This window comes from Myotis yumanensis, unplaced genomic scaffold (assembly GCF_028538775.1).
Source record: "Myotis yumanensis isolate MYYU_CA2020_CCGP unplaced genomic scaffold, mMyoYum1.0.hap1 SCAF_22, whole genome shotgun sequence".
NCBI lineage: Eukaryota > Metazoa > Chordata > Mammalia > Chiroptera > Vespertilionidae > Myotis > Myotis yumanensis.
In genome coordinates this window covers 5,927,245-5,942,943 of record NW_027223773.1, presented here as the reverse complement: position 1 = coordinate 5,942,943, position 15,699 = coordinate 5,927,245, and the positions used below count along the sequence as shown (strand labels likewise).

Below are 15,699 nucleotides of genomic sequence, written 5' to 3'. Positions count from 1 at the left end.
ATATTTCTCCATTTATATAGGTCTTCTTCAAATTTTCTTGGTAATGTTTCTTGATTTTTCTGGATAGGTCTTGTACACCTTTTGTTAGATTAATTTTTATGTATTCGATGTTTTTGATGCTAATGTAAATGGTATTATGTTTAAAATTTCATTTGCTTCTCTCTGTCCTAATATTAAGACTATTGACAGGTACTTCATCATCAAAGATAAATTAAAATTTCATAGCAGAACTATCCTTTAGTCCTGGATTTTTCAGTCTTGAACGTTTTTACAGTTTATACTTGCTTTCCACTTCCACGAAGTTGAACACCACAGCTGGTCGTTCGCTCTTTTAAAGGATCAGATGTGAGCTCTCCTTTCCGACGACCAGAGGCCACAGCAGGGCAGTGGTAGGAGGAATCACCGCTTACACTTACTGGGTGCTTGCTCTGTGCTAGATTCTAGTCGAACTGCTTCATAAATACTAACTTATTTAATCATCACAGCTACCCCGTGAGGCAGGTTAGATAACGTCCTTATCTTACAAGGGCGGCAACTGAGGCTCAGAGAGGCTGGATAACGTGCCCCAGGTCACACAGCTTACATCTGGCACGTCCAGGACTCAAACCCAACCGGCAGGCACCAGAGCCCAGGTTCTTTTTTTTTTTAAATTGATTTCGGAGGGGTAGAAACATCAGTGATGAGAGAGAATCACCAATTGGCGGCCTCCTACACACCCCACACTGGGGATCGAGCCCACAACCCTGGCATGTGTCCCTGACTGGAATCGAACCTGGGACCCTTCAGTCCACAGGCCAACTCTCTGTCCACTGAGCCAAGCCAGCCAGGGCCCAGGCTCTTAACGTAGCCTTTTGGGTGGTAGCAGCAGATGAGGGCTAGCGTAGGAGGGAAGGAGGAAACTGGGGGTCCCTGCAGGGCATCTGGTCAGAGAGCCAGCTGTCTACATGCTTTTCAGCCCTGGTTGGGTCCCCTTTGTGGACTGTGAGAAATACCTTGGGGTTGGGGTGGAGGGTGCTGTAGAGGGGGCTGGGGTCTAACTTAGCAGTGATGGTCAAGAGAAGTGAACCATAGGTAAGGTCATCCGAATTTGATCTCCTGATCAGATTTGCAGACTGAAGAAATAGTCCATTGAGTTGCTTTTCAATTTCATCACCTGAAAATTTCCTGGGAGTAAGTGGAATCATGCCTGGTGGTCTGTTCTTCCTCTGAGGCGCAGGCACATCTATATTTAGACCAATAGTCATGCTTCTGTGTGATGGATCAGTGCGTGTCTCCAAAAATGGCCGTGCCTCGAAATAACATGTGCGCATCTTTATGAACGAACAGAGGAGTCGTCCCCACAGTGGCCCTGATGCACGCACTCAGAGGGACTTCCCTACAGGTGTACTCATGAGGCAGGTAAACGAACACGGTGCTAGGACCACAGCCAGCCACTTGGGCATGTGTCCCTGAGCCCAAGGAAGCAAGCAGGCTCAGACAGAAGGAATGTAGGGCTTCCCAGGCCCAAAGCATGAGAACCATGGATTTGGATAACACAAACCTCAAGCTGGGATTTCCTTTAACCTCGTCCTTTCTCTCACCTCCCACCTTTTGTGTGTCACTCTGCTCCATTGATTCCGCCCTTTAAATAGCTTTCACATCTTTCTCCATTGCCAGGAATCGCTGGGATCCTCGATGTGTTGTTTTTACCTGATTGGACAACAGCCTCCTGAGTGGTTGGTTCTTTAATTAATTGCCTTCACTGGTGCCAAAGTTATCTTTATGAAACATAAATCCGTCGTATCGCTTTCCTGCTTAAACTGATCTCAGTGGCTCCCATTGCTTAGAGCAGTGGTTCTCAACCTTCCTAACGCCGCGACCCTTTAATACAGTTCCTCATGTTGTGGTGACCCCCAATTTCATTGTTACAAATTGAACATCATTAAAGCATAGTGATCAATCACAAAAACAATATGTCATTATATATGTGGTTTCCGATGGTCTTAGGCGACTCCTGTGAAAGGGTCGTTCGACCCCCAAAAGGTTGAGAACCGCTGGCTTAGAGGGTTAAAAATCAAATGCCCAGAGACTGGTCTATGAGGTTCCTTAACTGGCCCATCCATGCTCCTTCGCGTCCCCATCTCCCTCAGCCCTTCACCCACCGTGGCACACCTGTGGCTCCCGGGCCTGTGGTCTGCTCTCAGCCGTGGTGCTCTTGTTGCGATGTTTCTCAACAATGTGCCTTCCCTGCCGCCCCAATCCTCACCTTGGCCCTTTTGGCCACCTCTTAGCTTTCCTTACAGAGCATCCTCATACTCATCATGCCTGTCTCCCTTGGTAGAATGTAGAGCCCCGGAAGGAGGGTCTTATTCCCTATTATTTCCCAGGGCACCATAGGCACTTCACAGTTACTTGCTGGATGGATTCTTCCTTCCTTCCATCCATCCATCCATCCTTTCAACTAATATTAATACTCGCTATATTCAAGTCACTCTTTTACCTGCTAGATATACGCAGTGAACAAGACGCATCATTTGTATTTCCACTGAGCTTATATGCTAGTGAGAGAAGATAGGCAATAAAGAGATAAAGAAGCAGGACATATATCAGATAGTGTGGATGCTAGGCTGAGAGTTAAAGCAGAGTTATGCAACCCAGAATGCATGGGTAACTTGTTTGGTGGCCAGAGAGGGCCTCTCTGAGGGGCACCCCGGAGGCTGCGAGCTGCAGGAGCGACCCTTGTGAAGATCAGGGGCCAGAGCATTCCAGGCAGCAGGCAGAGGCCACAAAAGCCTCAGGGTAAGAATCAACTGACTTAGAATAAACAGTGGTTACCTAAAGCCAAGTTACAGGGAAGGAAATGCCTCTAAGACAGAACCGAAGAGATAGATTATGGCTGGTTTTGGAGTCAAAGGTAATTCCTTTGTAACACATACTGGAGCCCTGGCCCGTGTGGCTCAGTTGGTTGGAGCATCCGTCTGTACACCAAAAGGGGGCAGGTTCGATTCCTGGTCAGGGCACATGCGTGAGGCAGCTGAGAGATGTTTCTCTCTCACATCAATGTTTCTCTCTCCCTCTCTCCCTCCCCCTTCCTCTCTCCAAAATCAACAAAATAATAAGCAAAAAACACACCTACAGGCTTCTTATTCAATGGCAAAATAAAAAGGCCCCGTTGTTCACAGCTGATGCACAAGAGCGGTTAGGAGTGTAGGCGCCGACTACCCTTCCCCACTCCACTGGGCCCAGCTCTGTCGGGACGGCCTGTGTGAGAAGCGGCCCAGGTAGAGTTCCCTTGGCTTTCTGTTCTTCGTGCCTTCAGTTTGCCCAAGCCACACAGTTACAGCCACAAGAATGCGAACCCTTTTCTGTCCTCTGAAATGTGCCTATTTTTAACCTTTACAGTGGGAAAAAGCCCTTCATTTACCTATCGTTCATTATTTCCCAGCTTAATATTTTTTATTTTTTTATTCCCTTCCTGTGCCCCCCCTCGCTCTCCCCCTCCCCCTTCTCCGGGGGAAAAGGTGCCGTATCAGAAATCCTGTGTGTGCTTTGGTGCCGGGTGAGCCGTGTGCACACACGGGCCATGGCCAGGGTTATGTAACAAGAGCTGTCCTGAGTGCAGTTGGCTCATGCGGAAGGCCATGCTGTGGCAACTACAGATCTCACTGCAGGTAGCTGAGGGTGGACTCGCAAAGCAGGAATCCCGGCTCAGGGCAACTTGTTGGCCAGCTTTGTTTCCTGACTCAGACTCTTCCTTCGAAACCCCAGGTGTGGGTTCAAAAGATCCAAGAGCGTTCCGGTTCATAGACAAGCGATCCCTGCCACAGTCACGGGAGATACACAATTTTTATTTTCTCCAGTGGGTGGGGGGGTGGGGGGCAGCTATCACAGAGGAGAGCTGGCCTGATAGGAGTGTTCATATTCTTGTGGTTATGTCAACCAACTGGCTTGGCCACACCAAGGCCATGTCTAGACAATGTAATAAACCCTTCTATGGCACAACGATCTGTTTTTTGTTTTTCCTTCTAATGATTCTGGTTATTCTTGTGAGAGTTGACCATCTAGAAAACTTATTTAATTATGCAGTATAATAATTTAGGAGTGAACAGAACTTTAAAAAAGTATTTTCATTGATTTCAGAGAGAAAGGGAGAGGGAGAGAGAGAGAGAAACATCAATGATGAAAGAGAATAATTGATCAGCTGCCTCCTGCACACCCCCTACTGGGGATCGAGCACGCAACCTGGGCATGTGCTCTTGGCTGGAATCGAACCTGGGACCCTTCAGTCCGCAGGCTGATGCTCTATCCACTGAGCTACACCGCTAGGGCATGGCTTCTACCTTTATACAGGTTATGTGCTCTCCAGTTCACCACAGTCCCCTCTATTCCCTTTTGCCTCCCAAACATTGAGGTTGAGTGTCAGCTTGCCATTTATGGTCAAACTTGTGCTGTTGTATTTCAGATCGTAGAATTAAGAGGACAGTGAGCTAAAAAGCCAAGTGTTTCAGGGCCAAAAGAATACAGCTCAAGATGATACTAGAAAACAAATCTATTTGGCACCTGAAAGGCACTGGAAGTTGTAACTCTTGTTCTAAACTAATACCATCATCAGAGGAACTTTGGATACATCTTTTCACTGTGAGGTTGCGTTATACCCTTGACAAGATTTGAAAGGAGATTGTTATAGTGTGGAGCTGAGACAAAGAGAATACAGTACATGGGACCCTTCTTTCCCTTTCCCCATACAAAGCTATGAAAAGTGAAATCCGTTTGTTTAGCCACCGAGTCCCAAAGATGGTGCAGTTAGAACGCGTCGTATTGACTTTCGGCAGGATTACCTTGAACCTTTCTACTGTGATCTGGTCATCATCCTAGCAGCAGAGCCTCTGGGGAAGTCAGAACGGAGGTTCCTCTGCCATTCGCTGAGCTAACAGTGACATTGCTGAAAGGAAATGCACTATATTATTCTGAGACATAAGTTACCAACACCCAAAATGGACCACAGTCATGGCTCCTCGAATAAAAGATGCCATGCTTAATCTACCCAAATATTGTACTATTTACAAGCTCATTTCTACTTGTGAAATTTTTTCTGGTCTCTGCTTCTAGCTACTACCCAACTAATATTTCTAACATTTCCACTCGACCAACTAATACTTCTTTGGCGACGCCAGATGCTCCAGGAGACTCCATAAAAGTTAAAAAATAATTCAGCTATGTTGCGTGGGACATAATTGAAGGGTCATGAACCATCTGGAGAGCAGGAGAACCAGTTCCCTCTTGTTCCTATTGGCTCAGTCTGTTGACTGCCCCGGTGCCAGTCCCTGGAGCCTGGCTGCAGGCCTGGCGAGGAATGTGGCCTCTGGAGTTTCGGCAGGTACAGCGTTCGTCACGGCCTCAGAAGCTGCTTGGCCGCCGGTCAGGAAGGCTGCCTTGATGGGAGGGGTAATGACAGGCCGTGACCTCTGAGTCTTAGCGTGGCCTTGCTCTGGGCCCAGACTCATCGCGTTCAGGAAGCTGTTCCTTTCTGTGTGTCCACCATTTCCTTACTCGCTTGTTGGAAGGGAAACAGCCTCGGGTGCTGATGAGAAGGGCTTTGAAGGTAGAGTCTCTAGTACAGGGGTGGGGAACCTTTTCTCTGCCCAGGGCCACTTGGACATTTATAACATCGTTCGCGGGCCATACAAAATTATCAGCTTAGAAATGAGCCTGCTATATTTGGCCAGACAGTTCATTAACTCACCCCTAATGCCTTGGCAGGGCCTTAGACTGCCTGAGGGCCGACGTTCCCCACCCCTGCTCTAGAAGGAGTGCGTAGAGGGCGGAGTCATTGTCATTAGGATACCAGACACATGGCAAAGCCAACCTAACCGCCCTGCCTCCTCTCTGACTCACCTACCAACGTATGATTAAGCTGGAGGGGCGGTGGCAAGCAGGTATTACATTGAGGGTGTGTGTGGGTGGGGCGGGGGGGAGGGCCGAATCCTCTCCTTCCCATTCCTGTGGCCCCATTGGTTGCTCCTTTTCTAGAGGACCTAGAAGCCTGGGGGGCGTGGCGAGCGGGGCAGGCGGGCTGAGAGTTGTAGCAAGATACACCTTGACTGGTGAAGTATGTCTTGAACTTGGGAAACCCTTGTCATCCAAGTGGCCTAATGCAGTAGGACTTGGGATGATAGATCACAAGACTTCTCAGGGGCTCGGGAAGCTCTTTGACTTACTGGGAACCTAGCGAGTCCAGGATTTTACCGGAGTCACCAAACAGTGACCTCCGTGCCCTGAGGGCAGGCCCATCATGAACCCGCCCTCCTCCAGGGGGAAGCCCAAGCAGGCGGGCGTGGAGCGCCATGGCTCCCACTCTTGGCTCAGCCCGGCCTTCCTCAGGGGGAGCAAGCCCTGTGAAGCAGTGAGGGGCGCAGTGTGGTTAGCACTATGGGAGGTCCTGTGTTCTGTGTGCTCCTGACCTCATGGCATATGGAGGAGGGTAATGGGAAGAACCTCGTTGCCATACCAGTGCGGGCCACATCAAAGCAAGTTGTTACACCCGTCGCGGTCAATTAACACGGCCCCAATATAAACATTGTTTTATCCCTCGTTATTTTTAAAGGAAGCATCTGGCTTCTATGTTATGTTTGGAACATCAAACATAATGCCCGGTCATATTGGAATATGAGTACTACCTATGTTTCAATAATACCTGGCAGTTTTATTACGCCTGTGGCCCCACAGGTGTGTCATTTCACATTATGCACACAGCATCGAAGGTGCAGAGTGACTTAAATAATTACTGTTGCTTCATGTGGCCTATGTAAGATGTACCAGTTTAGCAGATGAGGTCATTCAAGTCACATAAAAAGGTCACCTTCATGTGCCTGTCAGAATTCGTGGAAATGGCAGGACTAGACTAGTATTTCTCTGTCAGTAACACTGTCCATGAGATGTTGAACTCTTTCCTGTCGCCTCCCCGTTCCTGCCGCCACCTCCTGCCACTCTCCATGGGCTCGGCATTGTGAGCACAGTCAAGTTCCACCCATGGGAAGCCCCGAAGCCCCAGTATGTAGGGGGTCTGCACCCTGTCTGACCCCTTCTCTAGGCCCACGGCCGGAACTGGGATGTGGGCCCAGGAACAGCCTTGACCAGCGATTTTCAACTTTATAAACTAATTATTAAAATCCGGAGGCACACCAAAAATATCTATATTTTTGCCGATCTGACAAAAATAGGTGTAATTTTGATTCATTCACATCGGACGACTATTACTGTGTTGGCTATTGGTGACTTTTTAATTTGACAACCTAAGGTAGGGGTGGGGAACCTTTTTTTCTGCCACGGCCATTTGGATAGTTTTAACATCATTTGCGGGCCATACACAGTGAGCAACTTAAAAAGGAACCTGCTGTATTTGGTCAGGCATTTAATTAACTCACCCCTAATGCCTTGGCAGGGCCAGACCCAGTGATTTCTCGGGCCTTATATGGCCCGAGGGCTGGACGTTCCTCACCCTTGGTCTAAGGCCGTGGTCGACAAACTGTGGCTCGAGAGCCACAGGCGGCTCTTTGGCCCCTTGAGTGTGGCTCTTCCTAAGCCTTAGGAGTACCCTAATTAAGTTAATAACAATGTACCTACCTATATAGTTTAAGTTAAAAAAATTTGGCTCTCAAAAGAAGTTTCAATCGTTATACTGTTGATATTTGGCTCTGTTGACTAATGAGTTTGCCGACCACTGGTCTAAGGGAAGCCAGGACCAGAGAGTCAGGTACTGCATGTCTGAGAGACTCTTGCGGCATGCTGGTTGGAAATGGCCATCCCAGACAATGCCGACTGGGACTTGTGGCAAGCGTTCTCCTTTCTCTTGGACACTCCGCAGCTGTGCCCTCCCAGGGAAGAGTTTGCTCATTCTGCAGCCAAGGCCATTGTCCCCTCCTTGCACAAGTCTGTGCCGTAAGTGCTTCAGCATTCCCCTTTCTGCCGGGACAGATGTTGGTGATTCAAGAAGACATAAGACAAGGCTTGCCATGGGCGTCTCCCGGAGTCCTCCCCAGGCCTCCGCGGTGCCAGCCGGGCCGCCCTCCCGTGCTCAGCCCTGGGAGGCAGCCTGAAATTGTGATGTCAGACGCTCCACCCCCGGCTCCCAAGCATGGAGGGCAAATGGTTTCTGGGTCAGCAGCTCTAGGCGACAGCCGGGTCGGGCCTGGTAGAGGAAGTACGGGCCAGGAGCTCAGACTGGAAGTGAGTAAGAGACTCTGAAGTTAAAGGCTAATTAGGAAGAGCTCCTCATACAGAACTGGTTTTCCTTTTGTAAACACGGATGGCCATGGCTGACCCTCCTCTTGTGTGTGTCCTCCTCTTGTGTGCACCCCTCCTTCTGGGATCCTCACTGAGGAGAGGGGAGGGGCGTCTGGCTTCCAGAAGTACCCTCGCAGCTATGGGAGGACTGACTGCCCAGCCCTTTCTCCATTTCACAGAGCTGCTCTGAAGATCAAAGGGCACCCAGCCGAATGGGAATCCGTGATCTGAGAATTTAGTATTTTTTCCTACAGATTCCCTTACTCCCTCCCCTCAACTCCAAGTCGACAAAATATTGGGCCAAAGGTCCAAGTAGTCCTGTGTAGGGAGGCATCTCGCCACCTCCTTCCAGCCAGGTACTTTTCCCTTCCTGTAACTTTCCAGTTGTCATTTGGGGAATACTATTGGTAACTCTGCCACCTGGTGGTCATTCCAAAAACTGCACCCTGGGAGGATTGCATGTCCACTGTTACCATTTTTAGTTGCTTTAGTTTTCCCACTTCCATTTTCAATGTACAGGTAAATAAGATGTGATTTGTACATTAGTTTTTACTATTAAGTTACTTATTATTTATTATTTATTTGTTTATTTATTTTAGAGAGAGAGAGTAAGGGAAAGAGAAGGAGGGAGGGAAGGAGAGTGGGAGAGAGAGAGAGAAAGAGAAACATCGATTTGCTGTTGCTCTTATTTATGCATTCATTGATTGATTCTTGTATGTGCCCTGACTGGGGATGGAACCCACAGCCTTGGTGTATCCCGACAACGCTCTAACCAACTGAGTGGCCCAGCCAGGGCAAGTGAGTTATTTTTAAGTAAAATACTTGCGAATACATTCAGCAGAACACACTGGGATAGAACATTTCTATGACGATATACCAGAAACTGTATGGTATGATGTGATGCTTAGGGAGTGTAGTTAGGAGTGGGGAGGAAGGGACTTAGTTTACGTGATACCCTTTAGTTCTCTCTGAAATCTATAATGAACAGGAAGGATGTATCGCTCTAATAATTGTAGCTGAAGTTCCCCACTCGGAAGGAGGCCCAGAAGTCTAGAATATTCCTCCCCAGGGCTCCCACCCTCTCCTGGCTTTGTGTCCGGGTACCTCTAGAGCTCCTGGGTGTTCCCAGGGAGTGGAGTCCATAGGACTCACTTTGATCTTGTTTGCGGATGGTGGCAGCCGAGAGGAAGCTGGTCGGGGGAGTGTGACCAAAGCCAGAGAATTCCCAACTCCCTTGGTGGTCCTGGTAGCGAAGGCAGCAGCCCTCCTGTTGGGAGTGGGCTGCCCCCTTCCCAAGGCCATGCTCAGTGGAGGGGCTCCCGCTGGAGAGCCAGCCACACGTTCAAGTTTCTGAGGCCTCACAGGTGTGAGGCCGCCAGGAGCCGAGTCTCACAAGACATGGTGAGGCCACTCGGGGTGCGGGTGTGAGGCAGATGCTCCCCAGCTTCTCACATCAGAGAGCAGGGCTGGGGCGGATGTGGCCGCAGCTGGCTGGCGGGAGAGCCAGGGCTGAGGCAAGCAGCCATCGTCCGACTACCTCCTCTATGCCTCTTGCTGTCTGATACCGACATTTCTTTGCTCTGCTGGACAGACCTCCCACTGCGTCCCCCTGACTGCCCTTGATGGGGACATACCTACTTTTTTTCTTTTTTTTAAATAAGTCATTTTATTTATTTATTTATTTAATGTTAAAAAATATATTTTATTGATTTTTTTACAGAGAGGAAGGGAGAGGGGATAGAGAGTTAGAAACATCGATGAGAGAGAAACATCGATCAGCTGCCTCTTGCGCAACTCCTGGGGATGTGCCCACAACCAATGTACATGCCCTTGGCCGGAATCGAACCTGTGACCCTTCAGTCCGCAGGCTGACGCTCTATCCACTGAGCCAAACCTACTTTAATGGACTTGCTGGGCATAACCACTCTGCAAGCATGTGCTCAGGAACAGTGAACACTCCTCTTCCTTGACTGCACCCATTCACACACGCACCACCTGGAAGCCCGGGGTGGCTGGGTGGCCTCGGAGGAAGATGGGCCGGTTGGTGCACAGGGAGGGAGGCCCTGCCTGCACTTGTACTGCAGTCCTGAGGGTAGGACCAGCACACAGGGGCGGACCTCTTCCAGAGCAGCTCATCAGGCTAAGAAAATCTTAGCACCACAGTCAGCGATTGGTCCTTACAGCAGAGGACGGTCCAGCCCCAGCGGTCAGCCCCTGTAGAGATACCCAGCTGTTCTGGCACTGCTTGTCGAAAAGACAGCTGGACCGCCTTGGTGCCTTGGTTAAAAATTAGTTGTCCAGGTATGTCCGGATCTATTTCCGGGTTCTCTGTTTTGTCCCACATATCTGTTTGCCTTATTTACACAAACCGCACTGTTTTGATTCCTATAGCCTTTACATAAATCTTGAAGTCCGGGGCGAGTTCTCCAACTTTGTGTTTTTTTTCAGAGTTGTTTCGGGTGTTCTAACTTCGTTGGATTCTCACGTAACTTTAAAATCAGCTTAGTCCCTGGCTGGTTTGGCTCAGTAGATAGAGCGTTGGCCCTCGGACTGAAGGGTCCCAGGTTCGATTCCGGTCAAGGTCATCTGCCTCGGCTGCAGACTTGATCCCCGGCCCTGGTCAGGCAACCAATCAATGTGTTTCTCTCAAAAATCAGCTCATCAATTTCTCAGAAAGCGCCACTTGGATTTTCATTGGGATTGCATTGACTCTACAGAACAGTTTGGGGAGGAGAATTGACTTCTTAGCAATATTGAGTTTTATCACCCAGGAACATGTATGTTTCCCCCCTTTTCTTATCTTCTTTAATTTCTTTCAGCCTTATTTTGTGGTTTAGAGTGTATCTGGTTTTCATATCTTTTGTCAGATTTATTCCTACCGTTTTATATTTTTTGATTGTAAATAGTATTGTGTTTTAAAATTCAAATTTCTGATTTTGTGTTGCTAGTATTCAGAAATACAGTTGATTTGTCATAGACCTAGTATTCTGCAGACTTACTAAACTCACTTATTCTAGCAGCTTTAGAGTAGGTTCTGTTGCATTTTCTGCTTTCAGTGATGGCGAACCTATGACACGCGCGTCAGAGGTGACACGCGAACTCATTTTTTTGGTTGATTTTTCCTTGTTAAATGGCATTGAAATATATAAAATAAATATCAAAAATATAAGTCTTTGTTTTACTATGGTTGCAAATATCAAAAAATTTCTATATGTGACACGGCACCAGAGTTAAGTTAGGGTTTTTCAAAATGCCGACACGCCGAGCTCAAAAGGTTCGCCATCACTGGCTTAGATATTCATATTGTCTGTGAATAAAGACAACCTGATGTTTCCTCTCCTATCTGGATGCCTCTTATTTCTCGTTCCTGCGTGACTGGCAGCTCTCGTACCGTGTTGAACGGAAGTTATGAGAGAACATCCTCGTGCTGTTCCTGGTCATAGGGACGCACTGGGTCTCCAGCTGTGAAGCATGATGTGGCTGTGGGTTTCTCACAGGTGCCCTTGACCCCTCCTTGGATGCTTTCTCCCCCCTGCCGCCTCCCTTCCCCTGGGAGTGTGTACAAACCGATCAGCAATGCTTAGTGAATAAAAGCAAGCTGGCATAATGTAGTGAGAGGCGTCCCATAGAATCCCGGCCCTACCACTGCTTGGTGAGGCTTTTCCAAAGTTGCTAAACCTCTTGGAGGTTCAGTGTCATCGTCTGTAAATTGAGTAACACCCGCCTCCAGGATGATTGTTAGGATTAGAAATAATGCAACTGCAGTGCTTAGCACAGCACCTGCGCACAGTAGTAACTCAATAAACGGCAGCTATTGTGACGATGACAGATGCCGCGCAGCTGAGAAATGGAGAGCAGAGGGTGTTGTCCCCGGCTGACTGAGGAAGCAGGCTCCGGAGAGACCAAAGTCCCGACTAAAGTCACTCGAAGAGCCACTGACAGGTCCATAACCCAACTCACGAAAGCCACTTCCGGGACTCGGGGGCTCCTGCCAACACTCGACAATCTGATTTCTGCTTCTGTCTTTACGGGGATGCTCTTTCGTAACAGAAACAAGCCATTTCCAGCAGCTCCTTTCCAGAGGATTGACGAAGCTCACGATTCCAGGCATCACGTTTGTGCCTACAGCCATGTCCTCGCACCCACAGTAACAGGAAATGTGCGTATCAGACCAGTCCATCTCTGCTGGGCATTTGGCTGGTTTGTTTGTGGGCAGGCGGGTTCTCTGGACCACTGGCTGCTAGTGGATAGTTTGTGACACAGACTGAGAGCAGTGCTTCTGGTCTTACACAGACGGAAAGGATTGTTAGGCGTCTCTGTCTCTGTGTATCTGTCCCTGTGTGTCTCTCTCTCTATTTCTGTCTTTCTGACTCTCTCTGCCTCCTTGTCTCTCTTACACACACACACACACACACACACACACACACGTCATCCTTTTGCTCTTCTATTTTCTGGGTTCTGGAGAGGTATGCATATCTCCGTGTATTTTTCCCAAAGTGGAGAAATGACCTTTCTCCGATGCCTCCGCCACCCCAATATTTTACCGAAGTACCAACATGTGTCCTGGTTAATCATCTGTGGGTGTCTAGATGACATAAGTTATGCCTCAAAGCTACAGGCAACTTCAAGCAAAAATAGTGAAAATTGCATAGCAGAGGCTCCCCACCCCGCTGTGCTCTAAAATGAACAAAGTTAGGGGAGGAAAGGACTGTTGGAAGGAGCTCTGAAAAGATACTTGTAACATCGCCAGCTGATAGGAGACCCCTTCTCACTGGATTCACAACTCGACTTCTCCTTTTAGCAGGGGTCGTTCTAAGCCAGTAAAACCAGATCAGGATCAGCTGCCCCACAAAGAGTGGGCATCAGAAGCCATTGGAAACTCTTTTTTTCTTCAGAAAGAAGCAATGGGGCGTCCTCCTCGTATCTTTATCAAACTCTTGTTCCTTCGTTAAGGACAGTAACTAAGGCATCTTCATGTCTCTAGTACCTCTCATTGTGCTCTACAGGCAGCAGGCTCTTGGTAAAAACGATTTTGGATGCTAAATGTGTAAATAGGTATTATTTGAGGATCTCCTATGCAGCCTAACTTGGTTAGTTGCTGTGTGGACTGACTACTAAAGAGAGTTATAACTCAGGATTCCCTGCTTTCATTGACTTTCCAATCTAGAGAAGGACATAGCAATTTTGAGCAATATTTGGCCATTATTGCTACAAACATTTTGTCTGCTTTTTTTATTTTGCTTCTCTTCCTGGAATTCCAATTGTATACATGTCAAGTCTTTATATATTGTCCCACAGGTTCCTGAAGCCCTGTTAATTTAAGACCTTGTGTTCTCTGCTCTTCAGATTAATCTTTTAATTTGTCTTTAAGTTCACTGACTCTTTCTTCTGTCACCTCCATTCTGTTGTTAAACCCATCCAGTGATTTTTTTTGCTTAACATTTCAGATATATATTTTTTTCAGTTCTAGAATTTCTATTTAGTTCTTTTTTATAGTTTCTGTTTACCTGCTGAAACTTTCTATTTTTTCATTCATTACAAGCATATTTTCCTTTATGTTGTTAATCTTAAGTATAATATTGTTTTATAACCTTGTCTGCTGATTCCACAATGTTAATTATTTCAGGGTTGACCTTCATTGATTTAATTTTTTCTTGAATATAGGTAAGGTCTTCTTGCTTCATTGAATGTTACATAATTTTGAACTGTATCCTGGACATTGTGAATAATATGTTGTTGCGATTTTCAATTCCACTGTTCCTGTGAAGAGTATTTTTTATTTTTTTTATAGTAGGCAAGTGAAAAAAACAGTAGGCAGTTAACTTGGCTGAATTCAAACCATAAGCTTTGTCTTTTCTGCTGCCAACGATAGCTCAAATTTCTGCTCAGTTTCTTTGTTCTTAGCTGGACTTCTTGAAGTCTGCCTAACACATGTGTGGTGCTGGCATCAGCCAGAGGTTTGGGCAAAATTTACACACGCAGTTTGGGCCTCCTCCTTTCTGCCTCTCTACTTTTTAGGACTTCCCCTTTTACTTTCCAGCAGTTGTATTTCCTCAAACTCTGTCCTGTGGTTCTTCAAGCCAGTAAGACTGTAGGTTTTCTTTCTGACTCCTGGCTGCCTTGCACAGTGCAATTGGAGGTCTTCCCTCAGGATAAAAGCCATAACAAATGGAAAATTCACCCAGCGCTTTTTACTTCCAAATGTTGACTCCCTTCCAGTATCTGCCTGTTTTGGTTGTTCTCCAATGTCTTCAGATAGTTATTTTTATGTTTTATGTAGAGTTTCCAGTCTGCAAGAAGTGTGGTCCAACAGGAGCCATGTGGCCCTGACTAGGAGCAGGTATGTAGGACCAAAAAATAGGGACAAATAAGCAAGTTACTGCCAAAGAAAGACTCAGAGACATAAACATTTGGAAACGAAAAGGACTTTACTTATAATGAGGTTTGCAAGAGAGTCTAGGCTTTCGAAAGATGGGCTCATCAAATAAAATATGCAAACAGGTATTTAGAGTAAAAGAATGACCAAATAATTGAATTTACTGTCAGTGTGTTCGTGATGGAAAAACAGTACTTTTCTTGCATGATTTTCATATTTACAAAGGTTGAGAAGTATCTTCAGGCATTCAGAATGTAAAAATTAGGGATAGAGATGTTTTTGTTGGGGAGTCCGTAACCTACAGGAAAGGTTCAAGATTTTCATATTTTGGGGTTAGAATGAAACAGTGATCATGGTTTTTCACCCCACCCCGTCCCGGGCAAAGTAGACCCTCCTCCCTGACTGTTGGGCTGGGATGTGCATCCCATAGTGACGGCTCAGCAGGTGTTAGTTGTATTTTCACAATCTGTCCTTCTGGCCAAGTCCCTCTCTAAGGTGCGGATTTGACCGCATGCATTGTTCTGAGGTTTTCTGATTCAATGGAATTCATTTGATATTTTTCTTTATTTACGTAGTATATAAGATATGTTAATATGCGAAGACATACTATTATATATTAATAAAACCAGAGCAGTTCTGGTTTAAGGGTTAACTTGTAAATCCTCTGCAGTTGTAATTTGCTTTTCTGTATCAGAATTATTTTATTACCTGTATCAGCTCATCTACTGAGCTAAGGAACAAGGACCATCTAATTTGCTTCTGTGAAGTTTGCCTGAGTAGCCTCTGAGAGTATCCTCTGAGACCCTCAGGTTTGTCATTTCCTGACCTGCTAGGAGATTCTTTATTTCCTGCTGATATCCTGTAAGCCATAGCATAGGTTCCCGGGCAGTTGTCTGGGAGTGGTATGCTGCAACTGGCTCATACTGGCCCACGAGAGCTGATTGTCAAATTTGCAGGAATTTTGTAAGCTGCTTGTTAAACATGGCCATTACTAGGAATTACACTTTATAACTTACAATTAAATGAATTATATTAGAATCTGTGGCAATAAATACTCAAAA

At 46.8% G+C, this 15,699-nt stretch overlaps 1 protein-coding gene across 11 annotated transcripts in view; it reads left to right on the top strand.

The window, feature by feature from the left end:
* The window catches only part of CNIH3 (cornichon family AMPA receptor auxiliary protein 3), a 119,738-nt gene that overhangs the window by 9,386 nt on the left and 94,653 nt on the right, over positions 1-15,699 (top strand). The window contains exon 5 of one of the 11 annotated variants that reach the window (XR_011469366.1): positions 1,657-1,962. The exons of the other annotated variants lie outside the window; for them this stretch is intronic. The gene's annotated coding sequence lies outside the window, so the exon portion shown is untranslated. Of the gene's footprint in view, positions 1-1,656; positions 1,963-15,699 lie in introns of those variants that run through there. 11 annotated transcript variants of the gene reach the window in all.